The sequence below is a fragment of the Mesoplodon densirostris genome, chromosome 3 (genome assembly GCF_025265405.1).
Source record: "Mesoplodon densirostris isolate mMesDen1 chromosome 3, mMesDen1 primary haplotype, whole genome shotgun sequence".
Taxonomy (NCBI): domain Eukaryota; kingdom Metazoa; phylum Chordata; class Mammalia; order Artiodactyla; family Ziphiidae; genus Mesoplodon; species Mesoplodon densirostris.
The window spans coordinates 36,836,934-36,858,095 of NC_082663.1; the positions used below are offsets into that span (position 1 = coordinate 36,836,934).

At 42.4% G+C, this 21,162-nt stretch overlaps 1 non-coding gene across 1 annotated transcript; it reads left to right on the forward strand.

Moving 5' to 3' along the window:
* Nucleotides 1-15,860: 15,860 nt before the first annotated feature.
* Nucleotides 15,861-15,933, forward strand: TRNAR-CCG (transfer RNA arginine (anticodon CCG)). The gene has a single exon. It is a non-coding gene; the product is annotated as a tRNA-Arg (tRNA).
* Nucleotides 15,934-21,162: the final 5,229 nt, after the last annotated feature.

The window sequence follows — 21,162 nt, forward strand, 5'->3', positions numbered from 1 at the left end:
GTCATCTGCAAACAGTGACAGTTTTACTTCTTCTTTTCCAATTTGTATTCCTTTTATTTCTTTTTCTTCTCTGATTGCTGTGGCTAGGTCTTTCAAAACTATGTTGAATAAGAGTGGCGAGAGTGGACATCCTTGTCTTTTCCTGATCTTAGAGGAAATGGTTTCAGTTTTTCACCATTGAGAATGATGTTTGCTGTGGGTTTGTCATATATGGCCTTTATTATATTGTGGTAGTTTCCCTCTATGCCCACTCTCTGGAGAGTTTTTATCATAAATTGGTGTTGAATTTTGTCAAAAGCTTTTTCTGCATCTATTGAGATGATCATATGGTTTTTATTCTTCAATCTGTTAATATGGTGTATCACATTGATTGATTTGCATGTATTAAAGAATCCTTGCATGCCTGGGTTAAACCCCGCTTGATCATGGTGTATGATCCTTTTAATGTGTTGTTGAATTCTGTTTGCAGGTATTTGTTGAGGATTTTTGCATCTATATTCATCAGTGATATTGGTCTGTAATTTTCTTTTTTTGTGGTATCTCTGTCTGGTTTTGTTATCAGGGTGATGGTGGCCTCATAGAATGAGTTTAGGAGTGTTCCTTCCTCTGAAATTTTTTGGAAGAATTTGAGAAGGATGGGTGTTAGCTCTTCTCTAAATGTTTGATAGAATTCACCTGTGAAGCCGTCTGGTCCTGGACTTTTGTTTGTTGGAAGATTTTAAATCACAGTTTCAATTTTATTACTTGTGATTGGTCTGTTCATATTTTCTATTTCTTCCTGGTTCAGTCTTGGAAGGTTATACCCTTTTAAGAATTTGTCCATTTCTTCCAGGTTGTCCATTTTATTGGCATAGAATTGCTTGTGGTAGTCGCTTATGATGCTTTGTATTTCTGCAGTTTCTGTTGTAACTTCTTTTTCATTTCTCATTTTATTGATTTGAATCCTCTCCCTCTTTTTCTTTATGAGTCTGGCTAAACGTTTATCAATTTTGTTTATCTTCTCAAAGAACAACCTTTTAGTTTTATTGATCTTTGCCATTGTTTTCTTTGTTTCTATTTCATTTATTTCTGCTCTGATCTTTATGATTTCTTTCCTTCTGTTAACTTTGGGTTTTGTTTGTTCTTCTTTCTCTAGTTCCTTTAGGTGTATGGTTAGATTGTTTATTTGAGATGCCTCTTGTTTCTTGAGGTAAGATTGTATTGCTGTAAACTTCCCTCTTAGAACTGCTTTTGCTGCATCCCATAGGTTTTGGATCGTGTTTTCACGACGTGTCATTTGTCTCTAGGTATTTTTTTATTGCTTCAGTGATCTCTTGGTTATTTAGTAACATATTGTTTAGCCTCCATGTGTTTGTGTTTTTCACGTTGTTTTCCCTGTAATTTATATCTAATCTCATAGCATTGTGGTCAGAAAAGATGCTTGATATAATTTCAATTTTCTTAAATTTACTGAGGCTTGATTTATGACCTGAGATGTGATCTATCCTGGAGAATGATCCGTGTGCACTTGAGAAGAAAGTGTAATCTGCTGTTTTCGGATGGAATGTCCTATAAATATCAATTAAATCTATCTGGTGTATTGTGTCATTTAAAGCTTGTGTTTCCTTATTAATTTTCTGTCTGGATGATCTGTCCACTGGTGTAAGTGAGGTGTTAATCTCCCCCACTATTATTGTGTTACTGAAAATTTCCCTTTTATAGCTGTTAGCATTTGCCTTATGTATTGAGGTGCTCCTATGTTGGGTGCATATATATTTATAATTGTTATATCTTCTTCTTGGATTGATCCCTTGATCATTATGTAGTGTCCTTCTTTGTCTCTTGTAATAGTCTTTATTTTAAAGTCTATTTTGTCTGATATGAGAATTGTTACTCCAGCTTTCTTTTGATTTCTATTTGCATGGAATATCTTTTTCCATCCCCTCACTTTCAGTTTGTATGTGTCCCTAGGTCTGAAGTGGGTCTCTTGTAGACAGCATATATATGGGTTTTGTTTTTGTTTCCATTCCGCAAGCCTGTATCTTTTGGTTGTAGCATTAAGTCCATTCACATTTAAGGTAATTATCAATATTATGCTCCTATTACCATTTTCTTAATTGTTTTGGGTTTGTTTTTGTAGGTCCTTTTCTTCTCTTGTGTTTCACACTTAGAGAAGTTCCTTTAGCATTTGTTGTAGAGCTGGTTTGGTGGCCCTGAATTCTCTTAGCTTTTGCTTGTCTGTAAAGCTTTTCATTTCTCTGTCAAATCTGAATGAGATCCTTGCCAGGGAGAGTAATCTTGGTTGTAAGTTCTTCCCTTTCATCACTTTAAATATGTCATGCCACTCCCTTCTGGCTTGTAGAGGTTCTGCTGAGAAATTAGCTGTTAACCTTATGGGAGTTCCCATGTATGTTATTTGTCATTTTTCCCTTGCTGCTTTTAATAATTTTTCTTTGTCTTTAATTTTTGTCAATTTGATTACTATGTGTCTCGGTATGTTTCTCCTTGGTTTCATCCTGCCTGGGACTCTCTGCGCTTCCTGGACTTGGGTGGCTATTTCCTTTTCCATGTTAGGGAAGTTTTCGACTATAATGTCTTCAAATATTTTTGGGGGTCCTTTCTATCTCTCTTCTCCTTCTGGGATGCCTATAATGCGAATGTTGTTGCATTTAATGTTGTCCCAGAGTTCTCACAGGCTGTCTTCATTTCTTTTCATTCTTTTTTCTTTATCCTGTTCCGCAGCAGTGAATTCCACCATTCTGTCTTCCAGGTCACTTATCTGTGCTTCTGCCTCAGTTATTCTGCTATTGATTCCTTCTAGTGTATTTTTCATTTCACTTATTGTATTGTTCATCTCTGTTTGTTCTTTAGTTTTTCTAGGTCTTTGTTAAACATTTCTTGCATTTTCTCGATCTTTGCCTCCATTCTTTTTCCAAGGTCCTGGGTCATCCTCACTATCATTATTCTAAATTCTTTTTCTTGAAGGTTGCCTATCTCCACTTCATTTAGTTGTTTTTCTGGGGTTTTATCTTGTTCCTTCATCTGGTACATAGTCCTCTGCCTTTTCATTTTGTCGACCTTTCTGTGAATGTGGTCTTCTTTCCACAGGCTGCAGGATTGTAGTTCTTCTTGCTTCTGCTGTCTGCCCTCTGGTGGATGAGGCTATCTTAGAGTTTTGTGCAAGCTTCCTGATGGGAGGGACTGGTGGTGGGTAGAGCTGGCTGTTGCTCTGGTGGGCAGAGGTCAATAAATCTTTAATCTGCTTGTCTGCTGATGGGCGGGGCTGAGTTCCCTGCCTGTTGGTTTTTTGGCCTGAGGCGACCCAGCACTGGAGCCTAGTGGCTCTTTGGTGGGGCTGATGGTGGGCAACGGGAGGGCTCATGCCAAGGAGTACTTCCCAGAACTTCTGCTGCCAGTGTCCTTGTCCCCTCGTTGAGCCACAGCCACTCCCTGCCTCTGCAGGAGACCCTCCAACACTAGCAGGTAGATCTGGTTTAGTCTCCTATGGGGTCACTGCTCCTTCCCCCTGGGTCCTGATGCACACACTACTTTGTGTGTGCCCTGCAAGAGTGGAGTCACTGTTTCTCCCAATCTTGTTGAAGTCCTGCAATCAAATCCCGCTAGCCTTCAAAGTCTGATTCTCTGGGAATTCCTCCTCCCATTGCCGGACCCCCAGGTTGGGAAGCCTGACGTGGGGCTCAGAACCTTCACTCCAGTGGGTGGACTTTTGTGGTATAATTGTTCTCCAGTTTGTGAGTCACCTACCCAGCAGTTATAAGATTTGATTTTATCGTGATTGTGCCCCTCTTAACGTCTCATTGTGGCTTCTCCTTTGTCTTTGGATGTGGGTTATCTTTTTTTGTGAGTTCCAGTGTCTTCCTGTCGATGATTGTTTGGCAGTTAGTTGTGATTTTGGTGCTCTTGCAAGAGGGAGTGAGTGCATGTCCTTGTACTCCGCCATCTTGAACCAAATCCTCACAAATAGCTCAAGTGTACAGTTTTATCGAATGCTTTTTCTGCACCTGCTGAGCTGTTCTTTTATTTTTCTCCTTTAATTGATTCATGTGTTAAATTAAATATACACATCTTCTATTGTTAAGCCATGCTTACATTCTTGGGAGAAGTTTTAGCTTGTCATACTTTTATAAATATACTGCCAGATTTCATTTACTACTATGTATTTTACATTTTTTATATTTATGTTAGGGAGTGAAATTGGCTTATAATTTCACTTTTTTGTGCAGTCTGCTAAATTTCAACAGGTATTTTATTCCAAGATGGCCTGAGCTGTGATCTAACTTGTTTCTTCTCTGGTGTATACATATACAGCAAGTATTGCTGTGTATTCTTATTTATTTATAACTTCCATTGAGGCATTTGAACTTGTTTAGCAATAATAATAATCATAGTGAACCATTTTGATTTTTCTCCGTGTAGGTTGTCATCCAATAGCATAGGGTTATCTAGAGTTTCATCAAGTCAGGTCGGGTACTTGCAATGGGGAAGGCAAGTCTATTACGTAGTTGCAGATTAAAAGATACTTCCATTTGTATATTTACTGTCACTGATATTCATCAGGCCCAGTGGTTTATTAGAAAACAAAGCACTTTAAAGACTCTTCCTTTCTGATTCTCCTGCCTACCCTTGCTGCTATCTGTAACTCATGCCCAAGCTTGGACCTCAGGGCAATGACTTGTTCCTTTGAGCGTTATGTTCTACTGTAGTGTAGACCACGTGAAGGCAGCCAGTGGAGTCAGGAGGGCCTGGTGTCCATGCTGCCCTGACACTCACTTGCTCTCTGAGTTTGGACAAATTCCTCAGCCTCTATAAACTTTAGTTATTTCATCAGTGCAATGGGAATTTTAATATCTGTCTTACAGGGTTTGTCATAATGACTAATCAATAATATAAAAGCACAGTGTCTGGTATATAGTAATTGCTTATAAAAGTAGCTTTTAGTGTACCTTCTCTGTCATATTGAATAAAATGCTAGTAAGACTATGCTAACACCAACTAAAAGCATGACTACTTACAGTCGTCCTTCCACAGGTGCTATTAGTTTGTGGTTTATAGGTTTATGTTACTTCACCTTTCGTATATTGTTTTAATTCTTTATTTTAAAACAAATATTTTTTTGGTGCCTACCATATCCTAGGACTAGATGCTGGGGAATATTAAGAATACAAGGTAGGGCCTCCCTGGTGGCGCAGTGGTTAAGAGTCCGCCTGCCGATGCAGGGGATACGGGTTCGTGCCCCGGTCTGGGAGGATCCCATATGCCGCGGAGCGGCTGGGCCCGTGAGCCATGGCCGCTGGGCCTGCGCATCCGGAGCCTGTGCTCCGCAACGGGAGAGGCCACAACAGTGAGAGGCCCGCATACCGCAAAAAGAAAAAAAAAAAAAAAAAAAAAAGAATACAAGGTAAACAAGCAGCTGAGGTCAGTCTAGAAAGGCCAAACGTAATTAGAATATGAGCTGATAGGTTATCAGATATGAGATAGCAAGACAGAATATCAGGATAAGATCTGAGAATATCAAGAAATGAATTTCAGTGGGAGTGATTAGGGTGGAACAGCTAACTCTGTCTGGTCTAACACCAAGAAGGTGATACTTCAGCAGGGTCTTGAAGGCTGACTGAGACAAGGAGCAAGTGTGCTCCAGTCAGGGCAAGTTGGGTATGTCAGGCTACCTGGGCATGAAAGGATATTTTACGATAGGGATGGTAAAACTTCAGGAATAAATTGCATAATAGATTCAGATCTCAGAATTCCTTTCAGGGCTGCATATTTAACTGTGAGTCTTTGAGCTTGGGACAAGGGACGAGCGATGCCTTGGAATCCTGGGTAAACACTGATCCTCTAGTGTCCTAGTGGTAGGATTTAATTCACCACTAATTAGTGTTGGTTTTGGCTCCCATGGGGAAGTGTAAACACAAAGAAGGCAAGGAGTAGGGAGAAGGACAAAGGCAAGTGCATGGGTGTGTATATTTGCAGAACCATTTTGGAGGAACTGAGGAGTGCAGAGAAGGTCTTGAAAATAGAGCAGGGATTATTTCTCATGCTTTGAAACCCAGCAAAATCTGCTGGAGGCTACTAATGTGTCACACCCTTAAAATAAAAACAGAGGGAAACGGAGCCTTCTTTACTTGTACTGTGATCATTTTAACCTCAGTAGCCTTCCAAAGGGAACCCGTAATCGGGTTGTTTTTATTGTCTGTGGGCTGGAGCAAGCATTGGTCTGTAAACATTGGATGCTTCCAACTCAAATAACCTACTTAGGAATGTCTACCCACATTGGAGGTGTGCTTCACTGGGAACCTTAGAGTGCTGTACAAAAGCAGTAGGGCATCTCCTCAAACTCACAAGGTTTCAGAAATTTTCCAGCTAGTGGTGCTCGGGTGAGGGGCACTTGTAACAAACCTGCCCTTGTTTTAGGAGACAGCACTTGAAAGAGTTTTGGGTTTTGTTTGGTTGTCTTTTTTAGATTTTTGCCTTTTCTTCTTCATCATACAACAGTTGTTTGTGGTGGGTTTTTTGTTTTTTCAGCCAGAGAAGGATGTCTGTGAGAGAAATATCTGTTTCTTCCAAGATCCACACTACCTTTTAAAGCATCTGTACGATTCAAGTCAATTCAGCCAGCATTTATGTACTCCTCCTGGGTACTGGGTGCCCAGATCCTGAAATTAATAAGATTGAGGACCTGCCCCATAGAAACCCACGTTCCAGTCAGGAGGACAAATATGTACCCAAGTAACTCAAACACCAGACAGGATTTGAAGATGTTGAAGGAAAATGTTGGAGTTTATGGGGGGAAACCAGAGGAGGAGCTAAATTCTTGCGAGGAGTATCAGAAGGAGAACAGAAGGGAAGGGAAAAGAAGGAAAGGAAAGGAAAGAGAATGGAATGTAGTCTTAATTTGAATACGTAGAATTTCAACCATTAGGTGACTGAAATTAAGGAATGAAATTAATCTCTTGTAAAACAAGAATTTAAAATAATTTTTCTGCTTACCAACAAAATAAACTTGTTTTAATCCATTGATTAATTCTTCTACTCCATAAGCAAGCATTGAGTACCTATGATGTGCCAGGCACTGTTCAGAGATAGAAAAGGAAGAGAACATCTCTGCTTTCAGTTCCTTCATTGTCTAAACAGGTAGACAGAGATGTGCACACAAACAGTGACACCACAGAGAGGCAGATATACCCAGAGGGATGCATGAAATACTCTTGAGAGCCCCGTGGGTGTAAGAGAGTCAAGGACGACTTCACGGACGGATAGAGTTTTGGAGGTTTGATGGTGAATGGGTCATGGAAACAGTCAATGTAGAGGGCATGTCATGTACAAAGGCAGAGAAGCATGAAGCAGCCTGGGATGTTTATGAGACCTCAGGTGTTTTGATATGTCTCAAATATAGGGTTATAAGGGATGAAAAGTTTGGCTGGGTCTGGAAATTAAATGGACAAGAACAGATTAACAAGAGAAAAAGGATACAAATTTATTTAATATACATCTCATGTGACATGGGAGCCTTCATGAAGAAATGAAGACCCAAAGAAACAGGCCTGAGTGTTTTACACTGGGTTTGATGGAGAGTTGACAGTCATGGAGGAATATGATAGGCTAAGGAGTACGAGTTGAGTGTAGTCAACTGGTAGAAACTTAGCAAAGCCTCTTTGTTAGGATTCTTCTCTATGACCCTTTGTCTTCAGAGATAAGGCTGCTTCTTTCCTCCAGGTATAGGGAGAGCCCGTCTCACCTGAGGGTTGTATAACATGTTTCAGGGAAGAGGGGCAAGGCGAGAAGAAAGTCAGAGTGACTCTCCTGCTTAAAATACTATGGGGCCATATTTTGGGGTAGCATGTCCTGAACCCCATCAGGGTATATGGAGGGGGCAAATGAGAGGGAGCGGGGGAGATGAGAAATGAAGCTAGAAATAAAATCAAGAGCCAGATCTTTGAAGAGTTTCTAGACCATGCAATGGAAATTGAATTTTATCCTGTAGTCTTTTTTTTTTTTTTTTTTTTTGCTGGGACATTCTTTTTTATTCATTTTATCCTTAGAGAAAAGAAATTTAACTTACAAAGACCCGAAGCAACAATTTGTCAAAATAAGTAACCCATACAGGGTTTACAGACACCAAAGGCATGAAAAGTGGATTCCAACACAAAGCATGACGTGACTCCCAGCTGAAGCCAAACCGAGATGCCTGGGTCTGGGCCTCAGGGCAGTGCTAGCCCCCCATGGTGGAGGCCACAGCAGCACCTACCCCCCTATAAGTTTCCAGGGGAGGAGCCACTAGGAGGCCACTTCCTCCCTCTGGCCCCGGAGGGCTCAGCCCCTCCTCCTCACAGCTGTGATCTGCTTTGTGGAGAATTTACAAGATGAGGATGACCTACAGAAACCGTAGGAACTGACCGTACGTCCTTTCTTATCTGTGTTCAGTGTCCCACCATAGAAAAGTTCGTATCCAGAGAGAGCAGGTACGCCACGTGGAAGGGGCTCTACGCTAGGAAGACAGTCGGGAGGGCGGGGCAGGGAAAATGCCGAGCCCCGGACCTTGACCGTGACCGGCGGCGTGGAAACCGTACGTGATGTCAGTGGGTCCAAGTGGAGGTTGGAGAGCTCCCCTCGCTGTGCTGCGGCAGCTGCCCCTTCCCTCCCGGTCCTGCCGCCCGCAGGCGTGGGGCTCCCACCATCCATCCGCGGTGGCGCTGGGCTGGCAGGGGCGGCGGGGGGGGGGGCGGGGGGGAGGGAGGAAGGGAGGGAGAAGCTCCCTGTCCTCGCCGCTCCGGGGCCGCCCGCCCGGAGCTGAGGTCCTCCGACCTTCAGACCGTGATGGAGTACTGAGGTATATAGTTTCTCGGAAAGTTTGAGAAACGGAATCAATAACGTGCTCGTCGTGGGGCCCGACGGCGCGGGAGGACTCAGGCGGCTCCCCAGCTGCTGCTGCGGGTTGAGCGGGAACTTCGACTGCTAGGACGGACAGCGCCGGGCTGCACACCTGCACGCTCAGGCCGCCATTCTGGGCCCCCGTCCGGGCTGTCCAGGCACAGGGTGCTGCCCACGTGCTGCAGCTTGGAATTGCCCTCCAACTGCTCCCATTTCTGGTCTCAGGACTTAATGAAGCTCAGGTTCTTGATGTCTCATCGCAGAGAGGATTCAGCGAGACACAAAGTGATAGGTAAGAAGTGGATTTATTTAGAGAGAAACACTCTCAAGAGTCTGGGCCGTCTCAGAAGGTGAGAGCGGCCTCCTGCAGTCATTTTAATGAAGGATTTTAAGTGGGAAAGTAATACCTACATTTTAGAAAGATCCTGCAGGTGGTCTCCTGGAGAATGAAGTTGACTGGGCAAGACAGGAAATAGAAAAGCCCGCTAGAAGGCTGTTTCAGCCAACTAGGTACCGGGTGGGATTGAGACCTTCAAAGACCATCACCATCATCCCCCACATGCAATTCAAAATTTAAGCAAAGCTAACCATAAAATAAGAATAATAGAACCCAGGTTCTGATTTTTCTTATGATGATTGTTTAGATGCATTGAAAAAGTTATGTTAAATATCAAAATATTTTAAGGCTTCTATTGCCTCTTCTCTTTGGTGCCCTGGTCTGCTGGTGCCCTAAAGCATGTGCATCACTGTGTCTTGTGGGATCCAGCCTGCCCAGTACAGGCGTTGGTCAGGGTGATGGGTAAAAAGACTGGAGTGGTTTGAAGTGGGAGAATCAACAGGACTGAGTGATGGGTGAGGGGAAGAGAGAAGCCAGGGACGGCGCCGAGCCTTCTGACTTGGGTGGCAGGGTTGTGCCCTGCCTTTGGATTTCTACTGCTCATCACTGCTGACTTTTGGCCGTGGCCCCTCCCAGGCAGGCACCCTTCCAGCATCTGTTCCCTCTGCAGAGTGCACCATCCTTTGCACTTAGTCCAGGCTCCAACGGGTATTTTTAAATGCCCTCATCCAAGGGCCCCCAATAAATCCCTCACAGACTTTAAAATCCTCAGGACCAGATTCAGCCTCTGACATAACCACCATTTCAGCACAGCTCTGTCATGAGACTCCTGACACATCCTTGGCTCAGATAGGAGGGCTCAGCAGGGGCCCCCATTCCTTTCACCCATCTCTCATCCTCCCCTTGTAGGTGGCTCCTCTGTGCAAAGGTAACCTGGTCCCCTTACTTACTCTGGAACTGTGGCTCAGTGACAAAAGGAGAAGATGCACCCTGTGGAGACACAGCTTTATCCCGATGACATGCATCATGTCATCACCCACTGCCAGCCCCCAAATCTGTCTGGGAACAAAAGGCCCCAGGCAGCAGCTACATATATCTCTGGGATTGTTTCTGAATATTCTGAAATATCCATAACTCAATTGGGAAGAGAATTCCCCCCATGATCCTGGGACTAGAGTTCATTATACTGTTTTCTTCGGGATTCCCAAAGCCCTAACTTTTTTTTTTTTTTTTTTTTTGGCGTTACTTGGGCCTTCCACTGCTGTGGCCTCTCCCGTTGCGGAGCACAGGCTCCGGACGCACAGGCTCACCGGCCATGGCTCACGGGCCCAGTCGCTCCGCGGCATGTGGGATCCTCTCAGACCGGGGCACGAACCCGCGTCCCCTGCATCGGCAGGCGGACTCCCAACCACTGAGCCACCAGGGAAGCCCCAAAGCCCTAACTTTGAGAGAAACAAAAACAAGTGCAGAGTGCACACCAGCTAATATTCTCCATGAGGGCTTTAACTCCCTCTTCGTGTTCCTCCAGGCCTGGTGTCAGATACTGGCACCATAGTGCCATGTATTGTTTTCATCACCAATATTGGAGCACCCCCTTCTGCCTGGGGGTGTATTCTACAGTCAGTTGGTAATTATGTCACCATTTCAACCACTTGACACAAAGTGCCAGATTTCATTTCTTTCCAAGTCACCCTACTTCTGAACTCACAACTCTGGAAAATCTCAGCTTTGGAATGCTGGCCTAGACCATGCCAGGTGGGTAGGCCAGTTTATTGTATCAGAGATGAGTTACTTTTACATACACAGTCACCAGAGAGAGGCCACATTCCCCAGAAATCGGTGGAGGTAAACATATATTTTTAGTCCTTAAGCCAAGAAAATCGCTGTCATAATCATAAATAGTCCAAATAACAACAACAAAAGCGCACACTGAAGTACACAGGGTGAAATGTGAAAGAGCTTCTTGAATTCTCCACCTCCTCCCCTATTTCATTTCCCTCCTCCTTGGCAACAGTCGGATACTGCACATCCAGAACTTTTCCTGCACTTTGTAGATATCTTTCCTTATGTGTGCATAGATAGCCATTTAAATGAAGTGACTGTTATCATGAAGCTCTCAGAGATGTGCCCATTTCATAGATCCGTACATCCCCTTATCTTTACAATGATAAATAACTCATAAAATTCAAACTAAAGTAGTACAGGGCAGGGAGGAGGGGGAGTGTGGGCTGAGAATCACAGCAGAAATCTTGATGCATAATTCAGAATCTTTCCCTGTTCAGTCTGTGATCTTTCTGCAGTTTTATACATTCGAATAATAATAATACCTGGTCTCTAGAGCTCATGCTCTGTTCGTGGGCTGCCCCATGAGATGAGATCCTTGTTATCTACTTTCACTCACCTCCTTGGGGAAATATTTTCCTCCTGAAATACCGGGTCAATTAGCAAGCACCATGGAACAGTATGTAATTCTCAGAACTGGCTCCAGAAGCCTCCTGGCTCCCTGGTGGGTGCCCCTTAAACTGCCTCGCCAACACTGTGTAATCACTTCTTCTTCAACCAGCCCCAGATTGTTCCCGCTCTGGGGAAGAAAACGCCTCTAATTACATTTGCCTTTTTCTTCCTCAGTCGCCAAGGTCCTCTGTGCAGACGCCTGTGCTCAGCAGTTCCTGGAGCAGCAAAGGCGCAGCCAGACAGGAGGGCCCTTCCTCTCCTTTTAGAGAGCAGTGAATTTTGCTTTTCCAAGCCAGGTAGGCCTGCGTGATCTTTGACTTCATGACTCATGTTCTTTAATGGATTTACATTATTATTTACTATGTTACTCCCTTCACACGGAAAGCCAGTTTGGTATTAATGTATTTTCTCTTCATGTAAAATCCAGAATGACTGCTTATACCTACATGATTTATGAATTTCCTGCCTCCCTAGAGGATATTCTGTTTCTCATCAAGATGAATATTTATTTGATTTAAAAAAACAAATAATCTTTGATCCTGGTATACCTACGGGTATCGACCTATAAAGACATGTAAATACCCTTTATTACCATTTTCTTTCGTGAGAGCATTTAAAAATGTGGAGATGCTGTATTTTCTATGGGCTAAATTGCTCTTTACTGAAGACCTCAGGAATGGTTTTCTGTGAAGTGAGTTGAGGGAATGTCCTTTATGGAAACCGGGTGAGGGGTTTTTCCCTGTGTTTGTTCCTGGCCAGCCTCCTATGAATTTTCTTTTATTTTATTGAAGGTTTATTTTATTTTTTTTATTCAGCAGGTTCTTATTAGTTATCTATTTTATACATATTAGCGTATACATGTCAATCCCAACCTTCCAGTTCATCCCACCCCCACCCCCCAACCCCCGCTTTCCCCCCTTGGTGTCCATACTCCTATGAATTTTAAATTGTTCATGACAACAGAATAAGAAAAAGCTACAGCAGCTGAGACGTCAGATATAGTAGCCATGGAGATAAAAGGGCTGCTTTTTTCCCTCTGGGATGCAAAATTTGTGTTTAAATGTGAATGACATCTTGAGATCAATGCATTTGGTACAGTTCAGTAGTACAATAAAGAATGGTGTCAGAGATCGGGTAGAAAGATAAGGAAGTGTTCACTTAATGAATGAAGGCTTTTTGGAAGAGGTGGGCCAAAGATGAAGTATTTTGCGAACTAGGGACAAGTCATGTAATCTCTCTGGCCCTTGTCTCCTAAGCCCTAAAGTGAAGGTCAGGGAGGGAAGGAGCACTGAAGTGTCCTCCGTTTCTAACATTCTGTAATTCTTTTTTTTTTTTTTTTTTTTGCGGTACACGGGCCTCTCATTGCCGTGGCCTCTCCCGCTGCGGAGCACAGGCTCCAGACGCACAGGCTCAGCGGCCATGGCTCACGGGCCCAGCTGCTCCGCGGCATGTGGGATCTTCCCGGACCAGGGCACGAACCCGTGTCCCCTGCATCGGCAGGCGGACTCCCAACCACTGCGCCACCAGGGAAGCCCTGTAATTCTTTGTTCTAGCCATTTTGGACAGTGTAGGCAAAGAACAGCAGACAAGATCTAAATAAAAGTCTGAAAGGGGAGATAGATAGCTGTTAAGAATGCAAGCTGGAGGGACTTCCCTGGTGGTCCAGTAGTTAAGACTCTGCACTCTTCCCCTGCAGGGGGTGCAGGTTCAATCCCAGTTACGGGAACTAAGGTCCCACATGCCCTGTGGCGCAGCCAAAAAACAGAAAGTGAGCTGGGATGGAAGATGTGCGCAGAAATGTGAATGGCAGAAAGGGAACATGAATGGTCTGGAATCAGAAGGTTGTATTTAATCCAAAAATATGGTCAAGGTAGTAGGAAAAAGATTTGAAGGCAGCTGGCTGGATAGTTTACATTAAGTGAATATTTTCTAGTGTAACATTTTAATTCCCTTAATTGTTTCAAATGTATTTTAACAGCTTTATTAAGATGTAATTCAAATACCATACAATTGACTCATTTAAAGTATACAATTCGATGACTTTTAGTATATTCACAGAGCTGTGCATATTTGCATCACCACAGTCAGTTTTAGAATATTTTCATTACCCTAAAAAGGAATGTTGCTCTGCTTAGCCAGTATTCCCAACTCCTCCCTCTAAGCCCTAGCCAACCACTAATCTACTTTCTGTTGCTATAGATTTGCCTGTTCTGAACACTTCATGTAAGTGGGATCATACAATATACGGTCCTTTATGACTGCTTCTTTCACCTAGCAGAATGTTTTCAAGGTTTGTCCTTGCTGTACATATGTCAGTACTTCATTTCTTTTTATTGATGAATAATATCCACTGTATGGATATACCACATTTTATTTATCCATTCATCAGTTGATGGATATTTGGGTTGCTTCTACTTTTTAGCTATTATGAATTATGCTGCTATGAACATTTGTATATAAGTTTTTGTGTGGACATGTTTTCATTTCTCTAAGGTATATACCTAGGAGAGGAATTGCTAGTTTATGAGATAACTATATTCAACTGTTTTAAAAACTGACAGATTGTTTTTCAAGGCGCTGCACCATTTCACATTCCCACCAGCAGTGTATGAAGTTTCCAGTTCCTCCACATCCTCTCTAACACTTGTTATTACCTGTCTTTTTTATTCTAGCCATCCTAGTGGGTGTGAAGTGGTATCTCATTGTGGTTTTGCATTCCCTGATGGCTCATGACGTTGAGCGTCTTTATATGTTTTTACTGGCCATCTGTATATCTTCTTTGGAGAAATGTCTATTTAGATCCTTTGCCCATTTTTATTTTATTTATTTATTTATTTATTTATTTATTTATTTATTTATTTATTTACTTTTGGCTGAGTTGCGACTTCGTTGCTTCGCCCAGGCTTTCTCTAGTTGCGGCAAGCAGGGGCTAATCTTCGTTGCGGCGCGCGGGCTTCTCATCTCGCTGGCTTCTCTTGTTGTGGAGCATGGGCTCTAGGCACATGGGCTTCAGTAGTTGTGGCACGCAGGCTCAGTAGTTGTGGCGCACGGGCTTAGTTGCTCCGCGGCATGTGGGATCTTCCCGGACCAGGACTCGAACCCATGTCCCCTCCATTGGCAGGCGGAATCTTAACCACTGAACCACCAGGGAAGTCCCCTTTGCCCATTTTTAATTGGGTTATTTGTCCTTTTATTTGAGTTATTTTTGGTGTTATCTTTTTATTTTTTTATTTTTTATTTATTTATTTATTTTTATTTTTTTTGCTGTACGCGGGCCTCTCACTGTTGTGGCCTCTCCCGTTGTGGAGCACAGGCTCCAGACATGCAGGCTCAGCAGCCATGGCTCACGGGCCCAGCCACTCCACAGCATGTGGGATCTTCCCGGACTGGGGCACGAACCCGTGTCCGCTGCATCAGCAGGCGGACTCTCAACCACTGCGCCACCAGGGAAGCCCTTTATTTTTAATTGAGTTATTTTATTTATAGATTCTCGATACAAATCTTAACACTAGACTACCAGGGAGCTCCCAGAACCTAGTTTAAATTTATACTAACTCAATTTTAGTGAAATCAAGAAACTTTACTCCTTTATAGCTCCATTCCCTCCTCCTCTTTGTTGTACTATTATTGTTATAACTATTGTACCTTTATATGTTAAATATAAAACAACATATTGTTATAATTATTCATTTATATGATTTAATGTCTTTGAAAGAAGCTGAGAGAAGAAAGGATAGCAAGTGTAGATAGACTTGAGGATTATTACAAACCCCTTGAGTGAAGAAATCCTCTCTACTTTGCTTCATTATCATATCCCCTGCACCTAGAACAGTGTTTGTCATATACTAGATGCTCATTTAATATATAAATGAATGAATAATGATCTCCATACAGACAATCAATGAAGTCCCAGAGAGAGACAGTCCCAATAAGATGTAGAGATGAGTAATGAAGAGATTAAGATTAAGAGAATAAGGTTGCGTGAGTTGTGTGTATTGGGGGAGAGGTAATAATCATAGTGAGAAGAAATGAGAGTGTCTTTCTTATTCAGTGCCATATGTGTCTGAGGCTTAACATGGTGTTGACATATAGCAGATGCTCAATAAATGTTGAATGAATGAATGATGCATCCTATGGCTGGTGCAGATCTTGGAGGATGAGACAAAAGAGTTTCAGTCTTAGAAGTCCCTGTGTTGGGACTTCCCTGGTGGTCCAGTGGTTAAGACTCTGTGCTCCGAATGCAGGGGGCCCAGGTTCGATCCCTGGTCAGGGAACTAGGTCCCGTTTGCCGCAACTAAGATCCCGCCTGCCGCACCTAAGACCTGGCGCAGCCAAATAAATAAATAAATAAATATTTTTTTTAAAAAAAGAAGAAGTCCCTGTGTTCCCCAAGTGAATACAATCTCTGTCTCTTCTCAGTGCCTCTGGCTCTAAACTGGTGCTTCTCCTGGGGTCTCACCTTGTGTCCCACATCCCCACTGGACCGCCTGGACCACCTGCTCCCTTTGTGGATCCTAAGCAGGATGTCCAATTACTGAAGGATGAGAAGTGCAAGCCTATTGGTTAAGACTGAGCAGAGGCAAGACAGAATAAATTTATCATTAACCAAGCTGGTAGGGTGGAAGCTGGGCAGTGAGAAGGGGAAGAAGAAAGTTATTAGGGATTGGCGGAGGCAACTCAGAGAAAACCTGTGATCTTCTACAGTTGTATACTCATTCATTCACCCACAACATCTATTGAAAGCTCGCATAGAACAAAGTGTTCAGCTTTCCTTATGCCAATTATTAAAGCCTAGACATAAAAAATTACTGTATTGTAAAAACATTCTGGAAATAACTATATACCCCGCTGTGGTGGTGAAGATGAGCCCTGAGACTGGAGCCTCCCTGCCTGGGCGTGAATCCTGGATGGGTGGAGTCGCCTGGCCTCCGTTTCTGTAAAACTGAGAATTCATGTAAGGATTCAGTGGTTAATACACATAAAGCACCTAGAATAGTGCCCACCCCATCGTATGTATTATATTATGTAAGAGCTAGCTATTATTATCGATGTAATAATTGTTATTAAACAAAGACTAGAATAGTTGAGATTATCAGTAAATTTCAATAAAATTTTAGACTTCCCATTTTCCATACTACATACCTCTCTAGGCTTCTCCTTAGTAGCAGCCAATTATGTATATATGTATTTATTTATTTTACAGCTTGAGCGAATGAGAAACAACAACTCTCTTATATATTTTTATTTCATTTTGTTATGTGGTTACTGTGGTAAAGAGCTGTTTTCTACCTCTGAAAAACCGGCTTTACTCCAGAGGTTACCAGAACAGAGAGAAGCCCCCTGGATGGATAATTCAGAGGGCAGGAGAGCAGTTGCTTTCCTTTCAAATTAGGTTGATCTGAATGAATTCCTGCCTGAGATTTCAAAGCTATGGCAGGTCAATGGACTCAGGAATCAAAGACACCAAAGGTGATGTTTCTAATGTAAATGTATGAGCCATTCAAAACACTGATTAATGACTGTTCCTAGCTGGTTGTATCATGTAAAAGAGCAGCGTCATGAAAGATTCTTTTTTAAGGTTTTAAAAAAAATCTTTAGATTAGAAAGATACAGTAGAAAGGTTGGATGTTTATTTCCATCGCTGAATGCAAGGACCGCCCCTCCCCCCCTACTCCCCTATTCCCCATAAGTGTTCCATAACCCACTTGCATTGCTTGGACCCTTAAAGTTCACTTGTACAATTAAGATTTGTCTTACTGTAGAACTGCAGGGTCCCTTCCAGTCAGTTTTCTCAGTTGAAACATAGAACACACTTCAAACACCAAACATTGGTACCCAGTGTGCTTATCTCAGCAGCAGATCGCCTATTTTAAGTCATGCATGCACAGTGAATGTCCAGGTCGTTGGAGCCTTAGTAAACTCATCATGTGGAGAGGGGGTTTTTGGCACATAATAGGTGTTTAATAAATGTTTGCTAACTGAATGAATGATGGTGGTGATGGTGAGCTGAAAATAACATTTATCATCAATAGGAGTCTAATCTAGATTTTTCACCCTGAATGATACCAGACAAGTCATTTAAACAGATCATTTCATGCCTTGGTTTCCATGTCTTTAAAAGAAAGAATTGATATAATTAGTGGTTTTAGGAGTAGACTAGAGCTACGTTAATTCAAAATAATTACACTGAAGACTTCTACTGCCGAGCTCACCTGGTTACAGCAAGGAGCAGGGAAGCAATCTAAACATCAGGTTATACATTTGTCAACACAGTCTTAACACTGATTGTCAGGAAAGTGAGCACTCGCTCTTATTTGGCCTGAGGTGCCTTCCAGGGAGGGATGCTATCAGGTAAAACAAATAACACAGTGGATATGCAGCTACACAATTATTTATCCTCATTAACTATCCAAAGTAAGAGGAAGAAATAACACATTTAAGTAAAATGATCACATTATATATCATCCAAACAATGACACTTTTGAGAATAAAAAAAGGAGGTAATATTAATTTCATTGGGAAACGCATGGACACTATTAGGCAAACCAGAATGTACAGTCAGCCTGGGTCTATGCCATGTCCAGAAGCAGTCTCAAGTGTGCAGGATCAATTTTGCCCTTTTTTGCCTAACTAAAAATTTTCCCTTCCTGACCTCACCGTTTGCCTGTGATAGAACTCTCAATCCTCTTAAGATCTATGGTAGATCACTTGTAGCTTCAGCTTTATTTGCTAGTTACAGCATCTCTGTTTCTCATTATAAAATCATTAGCATTACCTAGGCAACTAAGAATGAGGCATATGCCTTCTGCTCCGTTTGGTGAAATTCTTCCTCTGTTTTTAGCTAATTTCCTTATGTGAGTGTTCTACTGTTATTCACACCTTATTTTGTCTGATTTTCTACAGGTCCTGGTGCCCTGTACACATTCTCCTAAATTTGCTGGTGACACGTTTCAGTTCTACTAGTGAATCTTGATAACTTTTCTTCCTCCTATAAGATAGATTTCCCCTCTAACTAGCACTGCCCACTCAATAGTCGTAGGATATTGACACCTCAGCTGGCTGTACCCACTAGAATATCCATGTATTCTGGTGGAAAAGAGCCAGGTCTTTTATACATTTGCTCAACAAATATTTAATTGAGCTCTTATTGGGTGCCAAATACTGTTTAGAGTCCTGGATATATAATCTAGTCTGTGATCTGTCTGCTGGTTTTCTTAATGGTATCTTTTGATACCCGTAAATTTTAAATGCTGATGAAGTCAAACTTATCAAATTTTTTTTCCCTCTTACTGTTTGTGTTTTTTGTATCCAATCCAAAAAACTTGCCCTACTTCAAAGTCCTGGAGATATCCTTCTAGAAGCTTTATGGTGTTAGGTTTTATGTTTAAGTCAATGACATATCTCAGATTAATTTCTGAGCATGGTGTGGGATAAAGGTCAAGGTTCAACTTTTATTTACACAGACATCCAGTAGATCCAGCACCATTTGTTAAAAAAGACTTGCCTTTCCCCACTGAATTGGCTTGGCACGTTGGTGGAAAATCAATTGACCGTATATATGGGTCAATTCCTGGACTCTCTTTTGATTTTTTGGTCTATCCTTACACACTGTCTCAATTACTGTAGCTCTTATGAATATAGTCCATAAAAGTCAAATATGATCACTACCCTGAAGGAGCTTACAATCTGATTTATGAGACAGACAGTCAACATAGAAGTCATAATAGTACAAAGAGGTGGAGAAGATCACAGTGCTAGCCACAGATGTTGGAAGTACAAAAGAGAACTCCACCTGGTTTAGGTGTGTAGGTACACAAGCTACCTGAAAGAGGTAACACCTAAAATGATCCTTAAGGGATCAGTAGGAACTTGCAGAGGAGTAGGCCTGGTGCCCTCCAGTAAGAGTGAGGAGACCAGTGTGGCTGGGTGGACTGAGTGAGGTGGAGATTGGAAGAGATGACATCAAAGAAGAAGGGGACCACATTGGGCAGAGACTTGAAGGCCATTTTAAGGGTCTTAGCTTTTACACTGAGTGAGAAGGGAAGCCATCCAAGGGTTTTGAGTAGAGAAGTGACATGATCTGACATCTTTTAGAAGGATCTTCCTGGATTCTCTGTTTGAAACAGACGATGTCTGAGGTGGTCTCAGAGCTTCTATCTTACCTGGCTTGTGGGTGCCAGATAAAACAGAAGCTCTGAGACCAGCTGCAGAGACTGTAACTATAATCCAATCAAAAACTGATGGAGGCTTGGACTCAATGGTAAAACTGGGATGCCTGTGGTTTGGGTAATAATGAGATAAAGGGATTATGTTCTGGATATATTTTGAAAATAGAGCCAATGAGATCTGCTGACAGATTGAACATGAAATATAAGATAAAAAGAGGAGTCCAGGTTTTCGGCTTCAACTAGAAGGATGTGTTGCCACTCACCAATATGTGAGAGCAAGTCTGGAGAAGGAAATCAGAAGCTCGGTTTTCCTACTTTAGAGTAAATATGAGAGATTACTACCCAAAGTACGAGCCATTTCCCCTACAGAGAAACCAGGTGGAGATAAAGTCATCATGCGAGTCGTCAAGCCCAGTGTGAGCAGCACTGTCCTAGGTGATGGGGAATCTAGGGGAATGGACATGACCCCTGCACGTGGACCCTGCTCTTGAGGAGAGCTGCGAGGGGGCTTGATTCACACAAATGAAATGGAAGAAATGTGAAGTCAAGGACCAGATTGTGGATACAGATCTCAGGTGCCACAGGATAGTGGCAGTGTGGTCAGGAGTACTTAAAGTATGCTTCTAGAAGGAAATGGGAAAGGAGCCATCTTCACAGGTTGGGGAAAACTTAGAGAGGAAAAGGCAAAACTGTGGTACTAAGCAGGAACCACTAGAGACACAGATATTCTAGGCCTGGCTGGAAGGGTTGTCAGAAGGATTTTAAAAATTTGGTTCCTGGCACATAGTAGGCACTTGAGAAAGGATATCTAGTAGTAGGTGTTATATGGGAGGAATAATGGAGATAAAATTGTGAGTCAGACTGTCCTGAGTTCAGCCCCACCCCCATGTCAACACCTACTCCTTTGATGCCCTTTGCCCTTTCTCCTTTCCTAGGTTGTCTTCTAATACCTCTATTAGAAACCTTCAAATCTGGCTTTCTAAATTGTTTGTGAGGGGTAAAGGGAATTTGACTATCCTATTTCAGCAGGTTCATGCAGGCTTATGGATTTTTAATCATCTCACTTGTGTGAAGACTGCAAAGGTCCAGAAGAGGGCAATGTGACTCTTGGACTTCAGGAGGGCTTTTTTCCCCCTACAAATGCTTTGGAATTCATCCCCTTGTCCCCTGCCACCAGCACCCCTCACTTACCTCCACTGCTGGGTAACTATTTAAGAATCCTCAGATGTGTTTCTTATAGCATGTAAAGGGCTCACTTATGATGGATGGGAGGATCTTAGTAAAGGTTTCAAATTTTGCTTGAAATTTGAATTTTTTATGATGAATTTTTTATGA